The 26,837-nt window shown below is 38.6% G+C and overlaps 1 non-coding gene and 1 pseudogene across 1 annotated transcript; one reads left to right on the forward strand and one right to left on the reverse strand.

Moving 5' to 3' along the window:
* Nucleotides 1-565: 565 nt before the first annotated feature.
* LOC126020206 (short transient receptor potential channel 3-like) lies at nucleotides 566-24,791 on the forward strand (annotated as a pseudogene).
* A 71-nt stretch (nucleotides 24,792-24,862) lies between these two features.
* Nucleotides 24,863-24,969, reverse strand: LOC126021483 (U6 spliceosomal RNA). The gene has a single exon (XR_007499996.1). It is a non-coding gene; the product is annotated as a U6 spliceosomal RNA (small nuclear RNA).
* Nucleotides 24,970-26,837: the final 1,868 nt, after the last annotated feature.

Genomic DNA, 26,837 nt, shown 5'->3' on the forward strand with positions numbered 1-26,837 from the left:
TATGTCGGAGTCTGGGTGACTCTTAGTGTCATCTGGTTTGTCTTACCATTAGGTAGCATTGCAGAGACTCCTGATCTAAAAGCAGACTGTTGCTGTTGCCAGGTTGTCAGGGTGTCATCAGAACCCTCTTTGGAGTAAGTCAGTAACATGGCTGTAGTAGGGCCTTCTTTGGTAGAATTTTTGTTCCTGGTGATGGTGTAGGAAATTATGATGCTACCATAGATAGTATCCCTGGTTCAGAGGTTAATGGTCAATGCCTGATCTTCTGAAGTCTAAGCCAAGTCACTATGCCTATTAAAGGAATGTATCTAAAAAGATATTCAAAGGAGACTTTATCCCCTTTAAGTCATTTGAAATAGTCGGAGGAGGGGTAAATTCTGGAGCTCAGCTTTAACCTGTGATTTGACTTTGTGGAGTCTAAGGAAAATGGCCCCCAGCAGTTACATATCAGGAAATGTCTTCAAGTGGGGAACTTCTCAGCAGCCGAATATGGTAACAAGCAAAAGCCCATGGTGAAGGTGGGTAAAGGAAGAGGGGCTGCTGAGAGCAAATCAATAGCCACAGGATGTCGGTTTCTTCTGATACTGAGAATCTGTCTTTTCATTTGGGGAGCGAGTTGACATCTGGCTGGGGTGGAGAAAATTTTCTGCTTTGTGAGGAGTTAAGGACTGAGGGTAAGAAGCTTAAATTTGGGGAAACATGGAGGGCTAGAAATGGATTTGTAAAGTGATAAGCAAAGGTGGGAAGAAGGGGTTATCAATGATAGAGCAGAGAACAATATACAACTATATATAAATACTGTACTATACTATATATAGACATTATATCTATTACAGATGGGCATTAGACTGGCATAGGTATGATAAACACATACACTCATGAGCATACATCAGCAGACCCAGAGGATCAATCTGTGGATTACATTTGAAAAGCTGACCCAGGTGTTATGGGAAAGAACACTTAAAAAGAGAAAAAGAAAAAAGACAACAAAAGAAAAAAGTAAAGCTGGCATGTCTGATGTAAAGGTTTTCTTTTTTAAGGCCAATCAGAGTTGATGAGGGCGAATTTAACTGAAGAAAGGCTTCATAGTTTAGGTTGTGTATAGAACATTCTTAAAAACTATCATAATTTTCAAGTCTAAAAAAACCAAGTAATATGGTAATGACTACTGTATGGGAAGTCTATACCATGCAATTAATATTATATTTATTACAGACAAATATTAGACATTAGTATGGTGAACATATACACTCATATGTATATCAACAGACTCTAAGGATCGGTCCATGGGTTACAATTGAAAAGCTGACCCAAATGAAATGGGACAGAATGCTTTTACTTAAAAATAAATAGACAAACTTTACAAAATAAAAATAAATTACAGCCGGCAGTCTACTGTAAAGGTTTTCCATTTTCTGGACCATTACTGGTTGGTGAGGGTAAACTGGGGAAAGGCTTCATGGATTAGGTTGTGTATAGAACCTTCTAGAAAACTAAGTGATATGGTACAGAGCCCTGTATAGGAGGTATAAACCATGAATTTATTGTTTACTTGGTCTTAAGCAACCTTTTTCCATTCCTAAAAGCAAACTAAAGTTATGAGCATTATGGTATCATGGTAAACTACATACAATTTTTGTGTGGGCACTAGAAAATAAGGACTGATGAAAAGGAAGGAAAGCTGCTGGGGAGAACCATGCATATCCCCACTTTCATTTGATGGGAGGGCCTAAGGACTAGTGTTCTCTCCTCCCCCTCTCCCCCCACCTTTCTGGTGGCCCTTTACCCAGGCAGATGCTGAGGGCAGGCTGGGGTGGAAAAGATGACCCATGGCACTGACTAAACTCCGTTGAGGGTATTCAGACTGTAGTCTCCTTGCCATCCAGTTGGCCCAGGTTTCCTGTCCCCAGATGCATGGAGATTCAGTAATGGCACTGGAGACTGGAAAAACTCAAGATTCAGGCTTTTTTCTGAAACTGAGTGGTGAGCCAACCTAGTGTGCCAGCCAGGGTTAATTTTCTTCCTTCCAGTAAGTCCAGGACTGAGGACATTCCTATCTGATAATCAGGAATAAATAGGTCACAGGTACAATTTATTCAATTCTAACAACGCTTATATAGGAGATGAGAAACTGGGGTCCATGTGAGGTGGCAGGATCCTGGACACCTGGGTTGGGTAACCAGGGATGTGAGGAGCTAGGGAGAAGTTAAGCAAAAAAGCATCATGGGAAGAACAGCGGTCATTATCATAGTCACAACCTCTGAGGGGAAATGTCCAATTTTTGAGATTAATGAGTCTAACAAGATTATTAGATGCACAAAACCAAAAGTGACCTTCCCCCAAATCCTCTACGTAAAATCCCTAAAACATCACCCTTCATGGCCAATATCCCATAGAGTTCTAAGATGCACAAAAGCCTCCTGGTAATTTATTTATGTGGAACCACTTGTCTGTGGAGAAAAAGCTTTTACTATGCAATGTTGGTCAAATGTCAAATACCACACTCGCTAGACATCTATTAGTAAAATGATGTTGGAAAGGAAATGCCATTTACACTGTGAAATTAAATGAGTGCCAAAGAACGGGTGTCATTTTCAGGACTCCTATGCCTTGCCAACTATTTATTTTGCTGTTCACTCTTATCTACTAGAAGTTCATTATTTTTACTTAGTTTACAGAACACATTAGACCATTACATGAATTACTCTAGTTGTAAGTAGAAATAACAAGTGTCTGAATAATAATTGTAGTCATTGTTCTTTATAAGAAACTGCTAAATATTATATGAACCATAATTGTGGATATGTAAGTATAATGCTACCTGATGAGGGCATACATCTCTCTTAAATTTCTTAATTATTCAAGAAACTAAATTGAATATTCTTTAAGAGCAGAACTCTGTAAGGAGTCTGATGGGGCCAGGGAGAATGCTCAAAAGGATGGAGAACATATCTTGCATATCCAATAGGTCCCAAGTTCTTTCTCAGTATCCTGTGACCACAATCTCAACATAATTACCACTGGGGCAAGAACTGACTTTTCAGACCCACACTGTTAGGCCAAGTTTGTCCATGCAAGGCTCCTAGATTCTTGAGCAGAATGGCAAGAGCTCTCCAATACATAGCAAATATTCTATTTACAAGATATGGTATGAAATTCCTATGTAGTAATATAAAATAAGAATCATTTGGGGTATAATTGTAATGGAAAAATCTTCATTTGTTGTTGTGGATTGTGGAAATCCAACGACCTCTCTACTTATGTACTTTGTGAATAAATGGTTCATAATATAGTTGATCTAATATTTTAAGGAAATCGAGCAGAGAAGCAGATTGTCATGTAGCAATTTATAGAACAGGTATCAGTGGTAGGGCATTTGCCTTGCAAGCAGCTAATCCAGGATGGACGATGGTTCAAATCTCGGCATCCCGTATGGTCCTCCAGAGCCTGCCAGGAGTATTTTCTGAGTAACCCCTGAGTGCTGCCGGGTGTGACCCAAAAACCATAAAAAAAAAAAAATAAGACAGGTATCTACAGAGGTTACAATGAAAACAAGTTTGTCAATTTGGGGAGGAGAAAGAGCAACTTGGCTATTTGTATATATGCTTCATTTAAATGTATATTGTATATATGTCACTGAAACTCATAATAATGTGCTCCAAAGAACTTGTAGATAAGTATTCTCTCCCTGAGCAGCTTAATTCATTCTAATAAGACACTTCTTTTTTTATTTTTTCTTTATTTTTTTAAAGTTTTTTAATTGAATTACTATGATCTACTGTTACAAATATGTTGATGGTTTCATTCATGCCAATGTTCAACACCCATCCCTTCCACTGTACATTCCTTACCACCAATGTCCCCAGTTTCCATCCTGTCCCATTCACTCCAGATTGTCTCCAAGACAGACTTCTCTCCTTCTCCCACACCCTACCTTTCCTTCTTTCTCTCCTTTTTTCCTTTTAGGCACAATGGTTTGTAATAATGTTACCAAATGGGTGTCAGGCATATCACTTTACCTCCTTTCAGCACCAAGTTCTTATCCAGTGTGATCCCTTCCAATGTCTTAGTACTGGAAGCAAATTTATTTAACTTCTTGAAACTTTTTTTTTCAAATAAATCAGCATGTATTTATTTCATACATTCAGAAAGCTGGGTATAATTGTATTACCTTTCTAAATGTTATCCCAGGCAGAGATTATATTGATCTCAGCATATTTATTAGATCTAGTTAATAATTCAGCACTTTCTAATGGATGAATTTATTTTCCTTCTCACATCCCTGGTATCCTTGTTCATGAGGTCATAACCTTAGCTGAATCAGCTGAGAGAATCTATGAGAAGGTAGGCAGCATCCAATGTTGTTAGATATGCCAGCACTTCTAGTTTCCCAGCAGCTGAGGATGGATGGACAAAATGTGTGCCAAGAAGTAACTGGGATTCTGAGACTTTATAGATTGTGTTCATTTTCATCAAGTTTCTTAACCCCAAAAGACAGTACGAAGGGCTGAAGCACAAACTTTGTAAACTCAAGGCCCTACTTGTAGAAAAGGGAATTCTTACATTTTACACTGATTTAAAATAAAAATGTGGGAAAGTTTCCTAGTTGTGTTTGACTCTCACTATGAAAACAGTCAAATTTCTGAATTTATGCTACACTGAATGTGAAATAATACACAATGTGTTCATAAGACAGCAAAATTTCTAATAGTGAGTCAAGATAGAAAATAACTTTCAATGGAAAACTTCAGCAATTTTTTTCCTAATGACTGAAATGTGATTTTGTATTGAATTATGCAATTTTTTAAATTCAGGTGTTATTTTACAGAGATTATATGAATTCATAAAATGTGTTTATCCATTCACATTTATTTATAACATTCTTGAAAATACTTTAAAGGCAAAATACAAAGCATTTTTGGCATTAAATATATCTCTTCTAAACTTTATATTCTGAAAAAAATCTCTTCTAAGGAACTCTGTATTTAGTAGATTTTTCAAGGACAGAAAGATCACCAGCTAACTAAAGATACCCCATTCTGAAGAAGACTTTGTATAGAATTATTGCAATAACTTTCCAAATAACAAAAGAGATCTAATTAATTTTCATATACCTAATAGAAGACAACAAATATTTCCATCAAATTTTTCTCTCATTTGTCCATTTTAAACAAATTAGATTGACACTTTTCCTCTCTAGAATTACCACTTATATAAATTCCAATGTAACAGAAAAGAAATGTTAAAGACATTTTATGATATTAAGTGTGTGTTATCTTTTTAATGGCACTATCAGATAGTTATTATTGCTGTAACTTTCATACTACTATTTTACCCTAATTTATACATCAACATTCCTACATATACTTTATATATTTTAATGCAGCTAAATAACTTTTAGTTAAAGGCCTGCACTCTACTTGAAAGAGCATATAAGAAAAATTCATCTATGTAGCCCCAAATGAGAGCTTAAAACTCTCTTTTTTGGTTAATTGGCATATCCATTTTAGTTGATAAGCCTATTTAGATTCATTTGGCTAGCTGTAATGGAAAAGAAATCTTCACCTACATAAAGCATGGTCTTTAAGATAAGATACAAAGACCTATAAATAGAATGGGAAGTAATATTAATGCTGAGCAAAGCATTATGCAGAAGAAATGTTAAGTGTCAACTCAACCTTTACAAATGCTGTGCTACAGTGCCTCTCATATATACCTATAATAATGATAATACAGAAGTGGTTCCAATTAAATTATGTTGGTTTTATTAGGAAATGAATTGACACTGAATTCATTAATTTATAAACATTGAAATGTAAGTATGAGGGATCCATGAAATTGCACAGCCAATGATAATAACAGAGATATTTTGCATTTAAACAACTGACTGATGCCTTAGAATTGGTGAAAGAAGAGGGCTCAGTGGAGCAATTACTCGAATACTAACCTTTTTTTATAATAAAGTAGTATGAAAAACAGGCAATAATTCAGCATTCAAATACATTTTAAAAGTTTTCTAACTATAGTCACTTTTTATTGCAGCTATCCACAGCATAATATCTCATTTTACACAGTTGCTAAAGATAAATGATTCTTCCTGATCAAATTATATGAGGATGAATAATTTTCTACTCTATAATTGGTGAGCTGGTTAATTCAATAAGTCCATTTGCTATGGTTGACTTCTTTTCACAAGTAGAGTCTTTATAATGAGGAAGGCAGTTTTGTCAAAACATCTGCCAAAGAGCAATAGCATTAAAATTTACTCAGTAAATTAATTAAACATTCTCTGTATGTAAAACATGCTACGTACTAGAGAATGGAAGTCATTCAACAATTCTTGTGCTATTTTCATCCAAAGCTTGTGGAAAACAATACAAACATGACCTCACTTCTTTTTTTCACAAATATAAACTGATTTTTAGTGCAAATGTCCAATAAAAAAAGCTCTTCTTATTTAGAAAATAAACACTTTACATTGGAATTTACCAATAATTGCCCAATGGTAAAATCCTGTTTCTAATTTGTATAACATCAGATATTTTACATGAGATTGTTCTTTCACTAAATGGCTCTTTCATCTGTCTGCCTTGAACACATGAAATTAGTATTTTTTTATTTTTTATATAATTTTTATTTTTATCATAGTGGCTTACATATTGTTTATAATAATATTTTAGGTACATATTAACATAATATCAGGGGAATTCCCATCACTGAATTATACTCCCTACGCCTCCGTTCCCATCTTCCTCCTATTTGCTCCTCCCTCACCCCCGGGGCTGCTAGAACACGTGGTTCCCTCTGAGCCTAGCTTACTACTTAGTGGTCCTACACCTGTTTTGGTCTTGGTACCTCCCTTGTTTCCTCCTCTACTTGGGAGGCGGGACTAGATAGTTCAAATTATGTGGTTTTGTTTGAAGAAGAGAAAAATGATAAACTGGGGTAAAAATCAAATAGCCGAAAATGGGCGGAGACCTTCTAGACTCTCATCATTGGTTTGAGAGACGAAGGGGAGAAAGAAGGTGAAACACCCCAACAGTACACAAAGAAGTGTCAAATAAAATATCCAGTGAGCACTCCAACAATAAAGATAAGCACTGCATAAAAGCCATGGTCTTGAGATAAAAAGCATGGCAGAGCACCTAAAGAAAGAAAAGAACAGAAGAAAAAAAATAAATATAAATGGAGACAACAACTTTAATAACCATACCAAAACAAAGAAATTGACAAAATCTAGATAGATAAAAAAATTGTTTTGTGCTTTTTTCTTTTTTCCTTTTTTTCCCTTCTGCACAGGCACAGTAAATATTGGGGTCATTCGGAAAGGAATTCCCTTGGCCTAAGAGATACAGGATTTCTCCACCCTTGGATTATATTCATGGGATTAACTATAGACTCCGTTTAGGTTCGTTTACTCTCCCCTTGATGCTTTTGTGGTGTTTGGAAGACTTCTGCTCCGTCCTGGGTGATAAAATCAAATCTCTGTATATAGATATCTCAGTATCTGCACAGGTCAAGGGGTGGAACTTATGATGAAGCCTTTCTTTGTGGTTCTATCAGCCAGTCATCTGTAAAACACGATCTTGGGGGCCGGGCGGTGGCGCTAAAGGTAAGGTGCCTGCCTTGCCTGTGCTAGCCTTGGACGGACCGCGGTTCGATTCCCCGGTGTCCCATATGGTCCCCCAAGCCAGGAGCAATTTCTGAGCACATAGCCAGGAGTAACCCCTGAGCACATAGCCAGGAGCGTTACCAGGTGTGGCCCAAAAACCAAAAAAAAAAAACCAAAAAAAAAAAAAAAACACGATCTTGGCTTTTGGAGAGACCAAAGGGTTATAAATATTCTGATTTTGTCTTATCATCAGCTGGAGGGGTAGGATAACCTACTCTTAGGTTAAGTTGTTCCCATTTTCCTCAAAGATTTAAAAAAAATGAAGTGACAAAGTAATTAAAGGAACAAAATGATGCTATAGACTATCTTACATTTGGGGGAAAGCAGGTAAAGAGTGCAATACAGGACTTATACTTATGATAGAAGTATAGGTTTCCCCATTGTCTTTTGGGATTTTCTTGTGGTGTGTGGGTTCCCGGGCGCCTTTTCATCACACACCCTGAACTTCTTGAGGTTGGCAAAAGTTTTGTGGCAGGGAGGTCTTGGGAAGAGTTCTTGCTTTGGGTATACTTTTAGAGCTAAGTCTGGTTTTAAGTAACAGTCATGCTAAGTAGAGTTCGTAAGGAGGGCTGTGCAGCTTGAGTCAGCAGGGGAGTTGGTTGCCTTTACTTGCCAGGGATGAGGTGTGGGTTTAACTGGGTGTCCCTTCAGTTGGGTGCTGGGTACTGGTTCGTCAGGGTAGGAGGTCAGTCTTGATGCCTAATAGATTAAGAACTGAGGGTGAAGAGTTTTAATAAGGTGGGAAATCTGGATGGAATTGAGGAGTGAAAGGATAGTCAGATTTCCAAAGGGGAGAAAGGGAAAGTATATGGAAGGGGCAGGAAAGAAGAAAAGAGAAAATACATTATAAAGTAAAAAAGAAGAAAGAAAGAAGAAAAGAAAAAGAAAGTAGTGAGAAGAGAGGAGGAAAGGGCAAGGGAATGCTAGTTTGCTTGAATGTGTTCGATGAGTAGGTACTGTAGAATGAGTCTATAGGTCACAGTTGTTACTTCGGTGTTCTGGCTGGTCAAATGTTTCAAGCCCTAAAAGATGGTATAACCTAGAGATAAAGTGTATGTTAAAGAGTTTTCTCAGGGCATTCTCGTAGTGCAAGCTGGGTATGCTATCTCGTGTGACTGGGCCCCAAAGTGCCATCTTAGTTTGTCCACCTTTGTATCCAAGAATGCCTGTGGACAGAAAAGCTGAGAGGTTATTTTAAATATAGTAAGATTAAGGAATTAAAACATATTGTTATGAGATATTTCCATTGGAGTCAGTGATTTCCTGTGGTATTCTTTACCTGTAATCCTGTATAAGATCCCTAAGGGATTATTATGGGCCTTTGTAGTAGAAGACTGATTACATACCTGTTCTCTCTATACTGCTGTTTCTGGTGTTGCTGGTTTCTTTGTGGTATAATGTGTAGTCAAGAGTTTGTGTTCTTCTTTCATGTATTTTGGGCACTGCTCCCAGTGTATGTTGACTGTTACAGTGTTTGGAGTTTCTACACTGTTAAACCCTGTTATTTGATTGTTGAGTATTAGTTGTATGTAAGGTGTATGTTTTGGTGCTTCAAAATAGTGCTATCATTCTGTGTTTATCTTTTGTTTTCTGGCTTACTTTGTTTAACATAATATGTTCTAGGTCCATCCACGTTGCTGCAAAGTCCATGATTGTATCATTTCTGACTGCCATGTAGTATTTCATTGTGTAAAGATACCACATCTTAATGATCTACTCATCTGTTGTTGGACATGGAGACTGGTTTCAAGACTTGGCTATTATGCTGAGTGCTGCGATAAAAAGTGGAGTGCACACATACTTTGGGATGAATGTCCTTCTGACTTGAGAGTAGATACCTAGGAGAGCAATTGCTGGGTCAAATGGCAGCTCAATTCTGAGTTCTTGAGCACTCTCCAGACTGACCTCCATAGGGTTTGGACTAGGGGGCATTCCTACCAGAAGTGAATGAGGGTGCCTTTCATACCACATCACCACCAACAGAGGCTGTTCCCATTATTTTTGATGTGAGCCATTCTCAATAGTGTAAAGTGGTACCTCATTGTTGTTTTGATTTTGATTTCTCTGATGATGAGTGAAGGTGAGCATGTTTTCATGTGTTCGTTGGCCATCTTTCGGTCTTCCTCAGAGAAGTGTTTATTCATTTCGTCTTCCCATTTTTATGTCTTTTTTGGTTTTGGGGGGCTCAGCTTTCTGAGTGTTTTGTATATTCTGGATATCAGCCCTTTATCTGATATGTTGGGTGAAAAAAAATTTTTCCCAGTCAGTTAACTGTCTTCTTGTGTTAAGTTGGGTTTCTTTTGCCATGAGAAGCTTTTTAGTTTGATGTAGTCCCATTTGTTTATGTTTGATGCTAAAGTTCTTGCCATTGGTGCTCCATACCTCGAAGACCTTTTTGATATATAGGTCTTCGAGTGTTCTACCTATTTTATTCTCAATAAACTGTATAGATTTGGGTCTAATTTCAAGGTCTTTGATCGATTTAAGTTGATTTTTGTATAAGGAGTGAGGTATGGGTCAATTTTGAATTTCTTACGTGTGGTTGTCCAGTTGTTCCAACACCATTTGTTGAAAAGACTTTCTTTGTTCCATTTAAAGTTCTTGGCTCTTTTGTCAAATATTAGTTGACTATATATCTGGGGGGTTATGTCTGAAATTCTGTTATAACCCACTGTCTGAGGCTTTGTCCTTGTACCAATACCATGCTGTTTTGATCACTATGGCTTTATAGTATAGCTTCAGGTTAGATAAAGAGATGCCACCCAGCTTTTTGTTTTTTAGTATACGTTTGGCTATCCTGGGTCTTTTGTGGTTCCAGATGAATTTTATGATTGATTGTTCTAATTCTTTAGAGAATGGTGTCTGAATTTGGATTGGGATTGCAATAAATCTATATAGTAGTTTTGGTAGGATAGTCATTTTGACTATGTTGATTCTACCTACTCATGAGCATAAGAAGTTCTTCCATTTCCTTAGATCCTCTTCAATTTTTTTCTGGAGTGTTTTGAAGTTTCCCTGGTATATATAGGTCCTTCACTTCCCTTGTAAGGTTGATTCCTAGGTATCTTATATTTTTTGATACTATTTTAAATGAAGTTGTATTTTTGATCTCTCTCTCCTAAACTTCATTATTTGTGTAGAGAAATGCTACTGTATTTTGTATATTGACTTTGTAGTCAGCCACTTTGCTGTATTGGTTAATTATTTCTAGAAGCTTTACTGTGGGCTCTTTAGGGTTTTCGATGTATATCATCATATCATCTGCAAAAAGAGATAGTTTGAGTTCCTCTTTCCCAATTTGTATTCCTTTGATACCTGTCTCTTGTCGGATTGCTGTTGCTAGGACTTCTAAGATTATATTGAATAAGAGTGGAGAGAGTGGACAGCCTTGCCTAGTTCCTGAGTTTAGTGGAAATGCTTCAAGTTTTTCACCATTAAGGATAATGTTGACTGTGGGCTTTTCATAATAGCTCTAACTATCTTGAAGTATTTTTTTTACTCACGCACTTCTTCGTATTACTTTCTGCAGCTCTTTCAGTTTCAAATCTATCAGAATGAGCTTTTATTTTCTTTTTGTTGGTTGGTTGGTTGGTTGGAGTGTCGTACTCAGTGGTATTCAGCCAGATCCCTGGTTCTACACTCTGGGATAACTACTCACAGGGCTGGGAGGGCCATATAAGGTGCCGAGAGTCAACCATGGTCAGACTTTTGCCAAAAAAGTGCCCTACCTGCTGTCCTAACCACGCTCAAGTTTTCACTGCATTTTATTTCCTTGATTTTTAGGAATAGTCCTCAGGCTGAGAATTCATGGTTTGGGGGCTGCATATTTTATAAATAACTGCAGGCTATGCTTATTAATTTTAAGATTTTTTTCCAAATAGTCTGAGTCACACTGCTTTCTAAATTTGGAGATGTGGGCAATGACCCTCTCAGACTTTTTGCTGAGTAAATTTTATCGGAGCCTTTTTTCCTCCCTCTTCTGCTTCCTCCTTGGTAGGTGTAAAAACGTCACATCCATAAAGATAAGTGGGAATACAAGAATTCAAATTCCCATTTATAGAGTAAATATATTGCACCAAATGTTGCCATGAATTGATGAGTATCAGGCAGGGTCTAGCTTGTGCTAATGATGGTGGTTTTGGCTGATAGGGAATTAGTTCTTGTCCTAGTCAATAGATTTGAAAATGTACCTTCAGGTTAAGGCTGTCCTGTAGGGAACACTGCCTGGCAAGGGGCTTATCTCAAGTCCAGGACACAAATTCCACTCAGAGGAACAGAAGTGAGGGCATCTGCTGGGGGCCACTTGTCCAGCTGGAAGAGGTTGCAGCATTTTTCCACAGCTCTTCTCATTGGTTGGGCAGATGCAGGAGCTCCAGGAGATAGTAATTTGGTTCTGTGGGATTTGCTACATGGCAATTTCATGCACAGAGCACCCCATCTTTGTTCCCATCAGATGTCAAAATAAATGACACAGATACTCATGGTCAGCAGTTGAAAGAGTAATGATCAGTAGTCAAATATCTTTGTCACAATTCTCATGTTGGTTTGTGCACATTATTTATATCCTGCTCCTACTAATTTCAACACAGAGACTTTATCACAATGATCAAAGCTGGAAAGGAACAAAATTCAGAGTAACCAGAGGCACAATAGGTCTTTGTTCATCTTGAAAGAAAGCTTGAATGCTTTGCTGCTCCTTGATAGGGAAGAAAAAGGACTTGATCAAGGATGCCCAGTCCAGAAGCAGCCTGGGTCAGAGAAGAGGTCAGTTTCAGAAGCACCCAAGTGTTTCTTCCTTAGTCTTTTCCCAGACTCTGTCTTCTGCCTGTATCTTCTTCCTATCTCCCATTTCATTCTTAAGATGCTATTTCAATTCTGTGCCCAGGGAGAAATGTCCTGGTCATGTGAAGAGCTCTAACCTACTTCTTTTTCTCTCCTATGTTTTCTTCCCAGCAAAGGAAACCAGGGTACCCAAGATCCTGCTACATAATAAACAGAGGAGATGCTGGAGTCCTGAAAACAAAAAATACTGATACCGTTTGATAACGACACTGGACAACAAACTGTCCCTTGTGTCTCAATTAACATTCACTCCTAATTCATCCATTGCCCTCTACTATGCAATGTGCCTCCCTCAAATAATAGGAATCTTCCAACATGGTGTGGGGGTTCTAAGTTCCTGGGGAGCTCAGCGGCCTTGAAAGAAACTAGTCTCATGAGTCACCAACACAGTTTAAAGAAAATCCCTTGAAGTGAAGAGAAGCAGATGATCTATGCTAGGCCCTGATAATAATTCAAATATTATCTCCTGATGCCTCATCCCTGTGCATGGCTTCAAGAATGGAGTTTGGGGGGTGAAGCAATAGCACAGTGGTAGGGCATCTGTCTAGTATGCAAACCACACTGGATGGACTCTGGTTCTATTCCTGGCATCCCATATAATCCTCCAAACTTTCCAGGAGCTACTTCTGAGCACAGAGCCAGGAGTAACCACTGAGCATTGCCAGGTGTGGCCCCAAAGCCAAAATAAATAAAAAGAATGGGAGTTTGTGGGCTTTCACCAAGCTTCCAACTTAACCGTGGACAGATACCAAGAAACGTATACTTTTTACTCCCAAATATTAGTCACCCCTCCTTATGTGAAGTATCCCTTTTTCTCTCCCTAATGGCCAAATCCTTTCTTGGAAAGCATACCTCAAGTTTGTCTTGCTTTCGAATACAATGAATTTTCCCATAGTACATTACTGAATCAACTCTGAATCTGTGATTTTTATGGGCATGGATGTTCATAAAATGTGGGGAGAGAGGCCAAGAAATCAGATTTCTGCAAGCTGGCCTTGAATATAAAAAAAGTCTCTGTTTAGAGACTTGTGTCCCTGCTGTTATGAGTGCAGGAGAAAGTCATCCAGGTCAAACAACCTGTCTAGGCTAATAGTGCCACAAGCATTGCAACCACTATCTTTACATACTCCCTGATTTAATGTTGCCATGGGCATTGCTGTGCTATCTTTACATGCTTCCTTATTTAATGATGCCATGGGCATTGTAACTGATATCTTTGCATACCATCCAAATTAATGATGCAATGGGTACCTTGTGACTATCTCTGCTACCATCTTGTTGCTGTAATGTCTAAACTGTATTACCCACATTCTGTTTCCTGCCTAAATTTTACACTTAAGCCTTGTCCCTACCTTCAATAAAAGTAGTACATTGCTCTTACAATGCTTCTCTGTGAGTGGTCTGTGGCTAACAACTTTCCTCTTTCCCGAGTCCAGCCTTGAGGCCATGGGCTGAAAGAGACCCTTACCCACCATTGCATCGGCCTCATCAGGGGACCTGGTGCCAGAATCCTATATTCTGGTCCCCAGCAAGGCTTTTTCAGGACCCCTGAATGCTTCCGGGACAAGGGAACTCTCCCAGCTGCCGCTAACTCATTGCAGATCAAGGTAAATTATATATATATATATGGGCTCAAATAACCCGTGTTTTTCAGGGGAGGGATAGAACCCTGCAACTCATGCAGTTCAATAGATAGATAGATAGATAGATAGATAGATAGATAGATAGATAGATAGATAGATAGATAGATATAGATATAGATATAGATATATAGATATAGATATATAGATATATAGATATATAGATATAGATATAGATATAGATATATACATATATATATGTATATATATAGTCGAATTTATGGCTGTTGCATTTTTCTTCTTTCTCTATCTCATTGCTTATCTGCTTTATTTTCCTGTCTCTCCTTTTCTGGCTATCTGTTCATTAATTTCTCCTCAGCTGTGCCTCTAATCCTAAAAATCTCTTGCCTCTCATTCTGTAATATTCCTCTTCATTGAAGCAGTTTGAATATTTCTTGGGCACAGGTTCTCCAAATAAAGATAGTAAGGACCAGAGAGCTCAAGATGTTTTTGAAAGTGGAAATGATACCACGACTGTAATTTCAGTCAAGAGTGGCCCTCTAGTGGTATATCCAGTGGCCACTGTCCCCCCTAGGGAATCTTTCAACATGAGGGAGGGCAAATTATTTTCTTTGCTATTGGATTCTGGGGCAGATAGAATCATTATTAAAATTGAGGAAACCCCAAGTGAATGAAACCTGTCTGCAGGACCCAAAATGCAAGGTGTGGGCAACTTTTCCGTTACAAAACTTTGATTATTTTTTAATTTCTTTTTTTTTTATATTTTATTTAAACACCTTGATTACATACATGATTGTGTTTGGGTTTCAGTCATGTAAAGAACACCACCCATCACCAGTGTAACATTCCCATCACAAGTGTTCCAAATCTCCCTCCTCCCCACCCCACCCCTGCCTGTACTCTAGACAGGCTTTCTATTTCCCTCATACATTCTCATTTTTAGGATAGGTCACTATGTAGTTATTTCTCTAACTAAACTAATCCCTCTTTGTGGTGAGCTTCATGGGGTGAGCTGAAACTTTTAGCCCTCCTCTCTTTTGTCTCTGAAAATTATTGCAAGAATGACTTTCACTTTTTTAAAATACCATAGATTAGTCAGATAATTCTGGGTCTTTCTCTCTCTGACTTATTTCACTCAGCATAATAGATTCCATGTACATCATATATAGGAAAATTTTATGACTTCATCTCTCCTGACAGCTGCATAATATTCCATTGTGTATATGTACCACAGTTTCTTTAGCCATTCATCTGTTGAAGGGCATCTTGGTTGTTTCCAGAGTCTTGATATGGTAAATATTGCTGCAATAGGTGTAAGGGATTTTTGTATTTTATTTTTGTGTTCCTAGGGTATATTCCTAGGAGTGGAATAGCTGGATCATAAGGGAGCTCAATTTCCAGTTTTTGGAGGAATCTACATATCACTTTCTATAAAGGTTGGACTAGACAGCATTCCCACCAACAGTGGATAAGAGTTCCTTTCACTCCACATCCCGCCAACACAGCTTGTTCTCATTTTTTGTGATGTGTGCCAATCTCTGTGGTGTGAGGTGATACCTCATAGTTGTTTTGATTTGCATCTCCCTGATGATTATTGATGCGGAGATTTTTTCATGTGCCTTTTTGTCATTTGTATTTCATATTTGTCAAAGTGTCTATTTCTGCTCCCCATTTTTTGATGGAATTACATGTTTTTCTTCTTGTAAAATTCTTTCAGTGCCTTGTATATTTTTAATATTAGTCCCTTATCTGATGGGTATTTGGTGAATAGTTTCTCCCATTCAGTTGGTGGCTTTGTATCCTGTGCACTATTTCCTTTGAGGTGCAGAAGCTTCTCAGCTTAATATATTCCCATCTGTTAATCTCTGCTTTCACTTGTTTGGAGAGTGCAGTTTCCTACTTGAAGATGCCTTTAGTCTTAATGTCTGGAGTGTTTTGTCTACGTGTTATTCTATATAACTTATGATATCAGGTCTGATATTGAGGTCTTTAATCCATTTGTATTTTACCTTCGTACATGATGTTAGCTGGGGATCTGAGTTCAATTTTTTGCAAGTGGCTACTCAGTTGTGCCAACACCACTTGTTGAAGACACTTTCTTTGCTCCATTTCAGATTTCTTGATCCTTTATCAAAAATTAGGTGATTTTATGTCTGGGGAATATTCTCTGAGTATTCAAGCCCATTCCATTGATCTGAGGGCCTGTATCTATTCCAATACTATACTATTTTGATAAATATTGCTTTGTAGTAAAGTTTAAAGTTGGAGAAAGTAATTCCTCTCATATTCTATTCCCCAATGATTGCTTTAGCTATTCTATGGTGTTTATTGTTCCAAATAAATTTCAAAAGGGTTTGATCTACTTCTTTGAAGAATGTCATGGGTATCTTTAGAGGGATCGCATTAAATCTGTACAATGCTTTGGGGAGAATTGCCATTTTAATGGTGTTAATCCTGTCAATCCATGAGCAGGGTATATGTTTCCATTTCCGTGTGTCCTCTCTTATTTCTTGGAGCAGAGTTTTGTAGTTTTCTTTGTATAGGTCCTTCACATTTTTAGTCAAGTTGATTCCAAGATATTTGAGTTTGTGTGGCACTATTTTGAATGGGATTTTTTCTTAATGTCCATTTCTTCGCTATTATTATTGGTGTATAGAAAGGCCATTGATTTGTGTGTATTAATTTTGTAACCTGCCACATTGCTATATGAGTTTATTGTTTCTAGAAGCTTTCTGGTAGATTGTTTAGGGTTTTCTAAGTAGAGTATTATGTCATCTGCACACAGTGAGAGCTTGACTTCTTCCTTTCCTATCTGGATTCCCTTGATATCTTTTTCTTGCCTAATTGCTATAGCAAGTACTTCCAGTGCTATGTTGAATAGGAGTGGTGAGAGAGGACAAACTTGTTTTGTGCAAGATTTTAGAGGAAAAGCCTTTAGTTTATCTCCATTGTGGACAATATTTGCCACTGGCTTGTGGTAGATGCCTTAACTATATTGAAAAAGATTCCTTCCATTCCCATTTTGCTGAGAGTTTGGATCAAGAATGGGTGTTGGACCTTATCACATGCTTTCTCTGAGTCTATTGATATGATCAAGTGATTTTTATTTTTCTTGTTGTTGATGTTGTATTATGTTGATAGATTTATGGATGTTAAACCTGCCTTGCATGACTAGAATGAAACCTACTTGATCAAATAAATGATCTTCTTGATGAAGCCTTGAATCCTATTTGCCAGAATTTTGTTGAGGATCTTTGCATCTGTGTTCATCAGGGATATTGGTCTGTAATTTTCTTTTTTGGTAGCATCTCTGTCTGGTTTGGGGATCAAGGTGATGTTGGCTTCATAAAAGCTATTTGGAAATGTTCCCGTTTTTTGATTTCATGAGTCTTGCCAGGATTGGTAGTAGTTCCTCTTGAAAGGTTTGGAAAAATTCATTAGTGAATCCATCTGGTTCTGGGCTTTTGTTTGGGCAGATACTTGATTACAGTTTTAATTTGTTCAATAGTGATGGGGGTGTTTAGATATGCTACATCCTCTTCATTCAACCATGGAAGACTATAAGAGTCCAAGATTTATCCATTTCTTCCAGGTTCTCATTTTTAGTGGCAGGATTTGGTCACATGTATTTTTTAGCTCTGGTAGTTTCTCTTTAATGATGTTCTTGACCATTAAAATTCTTCCTGGAAATTTTCTTCCTGGGTCCTTGGGACTCGAGTAATTCTTAAGTTGTTTCTGTTGAGCTTATCATAGACTTCTATTTTCATCTGTTCACATTCTTTGAGTAATTTTTCCATTGTTTGATCATTTTCTTTAAAGCTTTTTTCCAATCTCTCCCTCTGTATGGAGTTGTTATGCATCTCATCTTCCAGTGCACTAATTCTATCGTCAGCTGCTGTTACCCTAATGGAGAGATTATCTATTTTGTCGTTCAATTTGTCTACTGCATTTTTCAGAACTGTTATTTGACCTGTTATTCCAGTTTGGAGATTTCTGATTTCTGTCTTGATATTCTCTTGGTTCTTATTAGTGTTCTGTTCAACTTGATCTATGCTTTCTTTGAGTTCTGTGAGCATCTTCCATATTTCTTCTCTAAACTCAATATTAGAGAGACTGACTAGTTGGTTGGCCATTTTTCAGTCATCAGAGTTGCCATCTTTATTCTCTATGCCTAGTGCTGTCCTTTGTTTTTCCCCTTAGTCACACTTGTATTGTGAGTTTTTCTACGTGTTGTGGCAGTATTCATTGGCTAAATGATGTGCCCAGCTCCTCCCTTTCTGTGTGGATCAACTCACCTCCAAGGAAGGCTAACCATCCACAGATGAAGCCACACATAAGATGAAATCAGGCTGAGGATGCAGCACAGCTCAGAAGACAGTCAGAGAGAAGTGCTGGCTTCAGGGTTCCACGTTAGGAAACTTTGAAACTAAGGATTTTATTAAATCAATTAATTCAAATAGTTAAAAATGACTGAAAATAAAATAGATGTCTTTTTTTAAAAAACTAAGCAGTCTTAGAATCTGTTATCTGACAGAGAAAGAGAGAGAGAGAGAGAGGAGAGAGAGAGAGAGAAATTGCCTAGGGAAATCATAGTCTATGCTTATAGATAAACTGACTAGCTAGGAGGAAAATGGGCTTTTTAAAATTTCTACTGAAAATATAAAATTAATTTCTCTGGTTTTAGAAATTCCTCAAAATTGGGTGGATAAAAAAGGTTGCAAGATAATTTTTAAAATATTGTAAGTGCCCTAATTAACAAGATGGAAGGTGCGACTGAAAAGCTCTCTCCACCTTATGCCTGCCATACAAAAACAGGTATCACTGGCAGGCTGAATGTAAATCTAAGTTTAATAAGGATGGGAAAGCGTTTAAACTAAATCTAGGCATCCCTCTGCCCCATCACCCCAAGGGAATAAAAGGGCTGCCGAGAAGGGCCCTTTACCCTTAAAGTAGGGTCCCCCAGCCTACTAGGCTGGGGGTATCAGGAGTAGGGGGAGGTATACTCTCTCTTGAAACCATTAAGTGGTTAATATGGAAAGATTCAAACAAAAATTTAGGAGTTTTAATAACCCCGCATAGCCAGAAAGTTATCCTCTAATCTCTTGGGACAGGATATACTGGGGCAATTGAAGGGGGCTTCTGTCTTCAAAACACCTAACGGTGGTGGCCATGTCCACCCCAATACTAAAGGCCACTGCCCCTCATGTACCATTAATATCTTGGCGTCTGGGAAAACCTGTCTAGGTGTAACAATCGCCACTTTCTCAAATAAAATTAAATGCTTTAAAACAGATGAAGGAAACCACCACCTCGCCCCTTAGGAATTTTGGAGTGAGGTCATAGACAACAGAATATCAGTAAAGAAAAACTTTTGTCAGTTTAAATTCAATAATACTATATATACTATATACTATATATACTATATACTATATACTATATACTATATATATATACTATATACTATAATACTATAATACTATTAAAGAAAACTATAAGAAACTATTAAAGAAAACTATAAAACTCTGCTCCAAGAAATAAGAGAGGACACGCGGAAATGGAAACACATACCCTGCTCATGGATTGGCAGGATAAACATCATCAAAATGGCAATACACCCAAGGCGTTATACAGATTCAACGCTATCCCTCTAAAGATACCTATGATATTCTTCAAAGAGGTAGATCAGGCACTTTTGAAATTTGTTTGGAACAATAAACACCCTAGAATAGCTAAAGCAATCATTGGGAAAAGGAATATGGGAGGAATTACTTTCCCCAACTTTAAACTTTACTACAAAGCAATAGTTATCAAAACAGCATGGTATTGGAATAAGGACAGACCCTCAGATCAGTGGAATAGGCTTGAATACTCAGAAAATGTTCCCCAGACATACAATCACCTAATTTTTGATAAAGGAGCAGGAAATCCTAAATGGAGCAAGGAAAGCCTCTTCAACAAGTGGTGTTGGCACAACTGGCTAGCCACTTGCAAAAAATTGAACTTAGACCCCCAGCTAACATCATGTACAAGGTAAAATCCAAATGGATTAAAGACCTCGATATCCGACCCCAAAACATAAGATATATAGAACAACACATAGGCAAAACTCTCCAGGACATTGAGACTTCAGGCATCTTCAAGGAGGAAACTGCACTCTCCAAGCAAGTGAAAACAGAGATTAACAGATGGGAATATATTAAGTTGAGAAGCTTCTGCACCTCAAAGGAAATAGTGCCCAGGATACAAGAGCCACCCACTGAGTGGGAGAATCTATTCACCCAATACCCATCAGACAAAGGGCTAATCTCCAAAATATACAAGGCACTGACAGAAATTTACAAGAAAAAAACATCTAATCCCATCAAAAAATGGGGAGAAATGAACAGACACTTTGACAAAGAAGAAATACAAATGGCCAAAAGACACATGAAGAAATGCTCCACATCACTAATCATCAGAGAGATGCAAATCAAAACAACAATGAGATACCACCTCACACCACAGAGAATGGCACACATCACAAAGAATGAGAACAAACAGTGCTGGCGGGGATGTGGAGAGAAAGGAACCCTTATCCACTGCTGGTGGGAATGCCGTCTAGTTCAACCTTTATGGAAAGCAATATGGAGATTCCTCCAAAAACTGGAAATCGAGCTCCCATACGATCCAGCTATACCACTCCTAGGAATATACCCTAAGAACACAAAAATACAATACAAAAATCCCTTCCTTACACCTATATTCATTGCAGCACTATTTACCATAGCAAGACTCTGGAAACAACCAAGATGCCCTTCAACAGACGAATGGCTAAAGAAACTGTGGTACCTATACACAATGGAATATTATGCAGCTGTCAGGAGGGATGAAGTCATGAAATTTTCCTATACATGGATGTACACAGAATCTATTATGCTGAGTGAAATAAGTCAGAGAGAGAGAAAAACGCAGAATGGTCTCACTCATCTATGGGTTTTAAGAAAAATGAAAGACATTCTTGCAATAATAAATTTCAGACACAAAAGAGAAAAGAGCTGGAAGTTCCAGCTCACCTCAGGAAGCTCACCACAAAGAGTGATGAGTTTAGGTAGAGAAATAACTACATTTTGAACTGTCCTAATATTGAGAATGTATGAGGGAAATGTAGAGCCTGTTTAGGGTACAGGCGGGGGTTGGGTGGGGAGGAGGGAGATTTGGGACTTGGGTGATGGGAATGTTGCACTGGTGATGGGTGGTGTTCCTTTTATGACTGAAACCCAAACACAATCATGTATGTAATCAAGGTGTTTAAATAAAAAAAAATTAAAAAAAATTTGGGTCTATATTTCTATTAGAAAATTTATTTTAATTTTAAAGGTATCTAAAAATAGAAAATTGTGTGCAAATTATTGTGGTTATTTGCATTTACCAAATTTTGCAATTCAGCTATCAGTTAAAACACTGAAGCAGAAATAAATTATTTTTTATTAATTTTTTATTTTTAATTATGAGAACAAGGATGCAAAGAAAGAGGACAAGGTAAAGTACAATGGAAGGATAAAACATGATACCAACAACAGAGACTGTGTGAAAAATAAAAGTGTGTTGGCACTACAGACAGTGTCTTGGATTGGACGATCTAGCTTGCCAGGAGCCTAGAGTTGGTCTTGTGCCAGGAAACTTCAGGGGTCGGGTCTCTTTGTATTTAGGCCAAGGTTATTTCTTTCCATGTCCCTCATATTTTGGTGGGCCTATGCAAACAACAATTGCCACTCTAACACCATTTTTACTGTGCTCCTTTGACTCTAATCCTTAAAAAGAACCCACTTAAAATTTGAGGTTAACTTAAGCTAATATGCATGTATATGGAACTGTAAAAAAAATACTATTCCTGTAATGTTTAAGGAGTTACGTATGTTTTATGGCTTTATATTGCCTTGTGTGCTGTTAAGAAATATTATAATGTGTTACAATCTGGGGACTTGAGATATATTCTTAAAACCTGCAAAATGATATGTATGAAACAGAGAAAGAGAACTATTTGGGATAAAGTACTAAGTTATTGGAAAAAGAAGCAAAGTAACAATGTGTGTGATGAGAACATACCTTGAAATTTGTAATTCTTCTGGATTACAAATCTTTCTTTTTTTTTTTTTTTTTTTTTGGTTTTTGGGCCACATCCAGCATTGCTCAGGGGTTACTCCTGGCTGTCTGCTCAGAAATAGCTCCTGGCAGGCACAGGGGACCATATGGGACACCGGGATTTGAACCAACCACCTTTGGTCCTGGATCGGCTGCTTGCAAGGCAAACGCTGCTGTGCTATCTCTCCAGGCCCTGGATTACAAATCTTGATAAATCTTTTAAGAGAATTTATATTTTATAATGATCTAAAATTTTTGTTAATCTCTCAGATACAATTTTAACATGAATTATTTATAATCACAATAAGAGACCATAGCTTCTAAATTTATTTAATTTTGGTTCAATGTTTTAACTATAAGTCTTCTTTTCAAATGCAACATAAATTTTAAAAAGGAATACTCATTATTTTTAGGTATTTAAAATAGGATAAAATTGCCTTAAAAGAACAAAAATAAAATTCATGATAATTTACAAATTAGTAACTTGGGGTCTTCAAAAGTTTCTTCTTTCCAACTAAATGTGGAACTGAAAGGGATTATTATTGTGCCACGTAGGGGTGTGAATCTACAGGTCCAAGCAGCTAAATAAAGCATAGTACCAAAAATTTTATTAAAATTACCAAAATATCATCAGCTGTTTGCCTGAAGCTGCCAGTGTGGGGTTGCCAGAGGGCTTAAAAAAGTGCAAGGCCCAGTCGGGCTGACCAGAAATGGTGAGAGCTCAGGGGAGATATTCAGGGACATCCAAGTGCAGGGCCAAGGGCAGCAGACCCAGGGATGTTGTGGAGCCAAAGGGGACAGAACCACGGACATGATGGGCAGAGAAGTGAGAACCCTTAGTGCCCTCCACCTGTACGTAGAAGGGCCAGTGGCCTCAATGCATAGTGGCTGGGACAAGTATCAAGTGGCCCCACAACTACTTCTGCAAGTGTAGGGACTGTGTAGACCCTCAATGGCTTGACACGTTCAGCCATTTGCACTCCAGGATCAATGCCTACACGGAACTGGCCATTCCTGCCTACCTTTCTCTGTCCAGTGAAGACACCATGTTCACTGCCCTGGAGCTCAGCAACAAGATGGCTAATCTGGCCAACATTGAGAAGGATTTCAAGAACAGCTACCAGAAACTCTCCATGTAGTGCAAATATTCATAGTGGGTATGCTGGAGCTGTGTCGGAACTCTGAAGTGGTTGAAGTGATTCTCAATGGGGGCCTGGACTCAGTGGAGTCTTTGGAGCTGAACAAGCGAAAGGATCACTCAGTAGAGTCATGTTAGACATTAAGTATGAAGTCAAGAAGTTTGTGGCTAATCTCAACTGCTAACAGCATCTCCTGACTATCTGGTATGAGAACCTCTCTGACCTGAGGGAACAAACAGCGGCCATCAAGTGTCTGGTGGTGCTAGTTGTGGCACTGGGATTCCCGTTCTTGGCCATTGGCTACTGGTTTGCCCCATGCAGCAGACTGGAGAAGATTCTGTGAAGCCCTATATGAAGTTTGTGACTCATGCTGCTTTCTTCATCATCTTCCTGGGCCTGGTGTGTACAACACCTCTGACCAATTTAAGGGCATCACCACTTTGCCCAAAATGACTCTCGTGGATTACCCAAATAGATCTTCAGGGAGAAATCCACTCAGTTTATGTGGACAGAAATGCTCATCATGGTTTGGTTCTGGGGATGATGTAGTCTAAGTTCAAGGAGCTGTGGCTGAAAGGACTCCGCAAGCTCTGCAGCTATGGAATGTGCCGGACTTCAAGATGCTATCCATCTTCATCGCTGTCTTCATGGCAGTTTCCTTGCCTTTCTTCAGGCCACCAAGGCACAGCATTACATGAACAGCTTGGTCCAGAAGAGTGACCTCAGTGAGGTTACACTTCTACCAGATATCCATTATTTCACATACACCAGAGATATGTGGCTGCCTTGTGACATTCACATAATATCTGAAGGCCTTGATGCCATCACTGTTGTGCTCAGCTTCTCTCAGATCGCCTATAACCTTTCTGCCACGGAGAGATTCGGGCACTTACAGATCACTCTCGGGAGAATTGTGAAGGATATATTCAGTTCATGGTCCTATTCATCATGGTTTTTCTTGCCTTTATGATCAGAGAGTCATCCTTTTTTCTTATTACCTTGGGGTTAAAGTTAAAGCTGCTTTTATGACTGAAACCTACTTGTTTACTTCTTTGTGTACCTGTTCTTTTAACAGTATAGAAGAAAGTTTTAAGACTCTCTTTAGGTCCATATTTCGCTTGTTTGAAGTCACATCTGTCATGCTCAAATATGATCAAAATTTCATTGAGAATATTGGTCATGTCCTCTATGGCATCTACAATGTTACCATGGTGTTGGTACTGCTCAAAATGCTCATTGCCATGATCAACAGCTTCTACCAGGAGGTTGAGGATGACAGCGACTTTGCATGCTCCAAACTGTGGCTATTATTTTGACCATAGAAAGACTTTGCCTCCACCTTTCAATATAGTTTCTAGTCCAAAGTCACTCATGTATTTTTTTTCATGTGAATCATTAACTTCTCCAAGTGCATAAGAAATTTCTCACAGGATATAGAAACAGGAATGAGAGTTCTTGATGTCTAAGTTTTTTTTTAGAACAATAGAAAAAATATGGAATGCTTCACAAATTTGCATGGCATCCTTGTGCAGGGGCCATGCTAGTCTTCTCTGTATCATTCCAATTTTAGTATATGTGCTGCCGAAGCGAGCACTTGATTTGTAAGTTTTAACCACACTCTCACCCATCCAACACTTAGCCAACATTTGATCTAGTGACTGGTTTATGACATGACATTCTCTATTCAAATATTATTTTTCTTAAGGTTCTATATGCACACAGTTGTGTGCTAAAAAGACTTCCTACCTGAGGCAGAAAAACCAGCTTCATGGTCTTCAGAGAGGTCACTCCCACCTATGGAAACACACCAACCAAAAAAAAAAAAAACAGAGAAGAGTCTTGTTAAGATACTAAACATGAGGATGGTACCACCATTAACTAGCTCATCCATAGGCAGCACAGGAGCATGAGCACCCAGGGCTCATTCCCAGTAGTGTCCCAGTTCTGCAGGAGGAGGAAAAAGGGCCAGTGGCCTCAATGCTCAGAGGCAAGGACCAGGGCATATGAGGCCTATTTGAGGGATGAGGGCTCCAACATACTCACTTCGGACCTGCTGAGGGCAAAGGTAGGCAACGTCATAGTTGACAAAGATGGAGAAACTCAAAAGTGGCTCAGAAGGGAAGGAAGCCATGTCTGAAGCTGCCAGAGCAGGGTTGCCAGAAGGGGTGAGAACCTGAGCTGAGAGGGGTGCAAGGCCCAGGTGGGCGACCAGGGATGGTGAGGGCTAAGGGGGGGGCATCCATGTGCAGGGTAAGGGGGGCAGACCCAGGAATGTTGTGGAGCCAGGTGGGACAGAACTAGACACACCATGGGCAGGGAAGTGAGAACAGTTGTGGCCCTCTACCTGCACCAGCCTAGGAGATGTTGGCCATTATCTCAAGCGGAAGTCCCACCCCGAGCCAGCACTCTTCAACCAGTGGCAGGCAGGTGGGCACCTCGTTTACAGGGAGACCAGAGAAGTGTCATTGGGAGCATTAGTTCCGTGGTTGGGCTGGGAGGTCAGGCATGAGGGGAAGGAGACAATCATGGTCTCAAGTTCTGCGTAGGCTTTAGCAGACTGAAGCAGGTCGTGAACCTTTGGCCTTAGGGAAAAATGGGCTGGGGGGCAAAATGAAGACAAAAAGTGGGGAGGACCTGAACAACAAGCAGAATGAGTTAAGTCAAATTGCCTTGTATCGAGTAGACCTGGGTTCAATCTTCAGCACCAAGCCATGGTCCCCAGAACATTGCTGGGTGGGAACCCTGAAAAATTCCTACTAGTTGTGGCTCCAACACAGGACTAGACAGTCATATGAACATTTAGTTAAAATAAAAATGATCAGAGTGGAACACCAAACGCAAGATTAAGGATAACAGAATCAATACCTAATTTACAACAATCTATACAAGTGGGTACCAGTTACACTAGCATCCTGGGGGGTAAAGAAGGGAGAAGTGGGACCCATGCTGGGAACAGTGATGGAAGGACAACACTGGTGGTGGAAATTCTTATTCATTATCACTATGTACCTTAAATATTACTTTGAAAGATCTGTAACACACTTTGGCCACAATAAAAAGTTAAAAAAAAAGCTATTATGGTCCCGAGAGATAGCACAGCAGGCCTGTTCAAGAGTCTGTTCACAGAGCACCACCAGGTGTGGCCCTCAAAAGAAAAGAAAACAAAAGATATTGAGTGCTCCAAATTACTGTTTCTGTTCATGCTTCTGCTCATAAGTCATAGACTGATACTTAGTGATATTAAATACTTCCATTGAACTTAAAATCCTAATGGGAAAAGTTTAAATGAAGACGTTTTCCACTATTTAGAACTAGAGGCAAGAAGTTCGCCTGAGCTCCCTAAATTAGTACTCCTGATCACATTAATACTCCTAACCACAACTTTCAGGAATATTACTGTTCTACCTGCTTTGATCTGACAAATCTATAAAACAGGCCATTTTTGGCCTATTGCTTTGGTTC

The sequence above is a fragment of the Suncus etruscus genome, chromosome 10 (genome assembly GCF_024139225.1).
Source record: "Suncus etruscus isolate mSunEtr1 chromosome 10, mSunEtr1.pri.cur, whole genome shotgun sequence".
NCBI classification, from domain to species: domain Eukaryota; kingdom Metazoa; phylum Chordata; class Mammalia; order Eulipotyphla; family Soricidae; genus Suncus; species Suncus etruscus.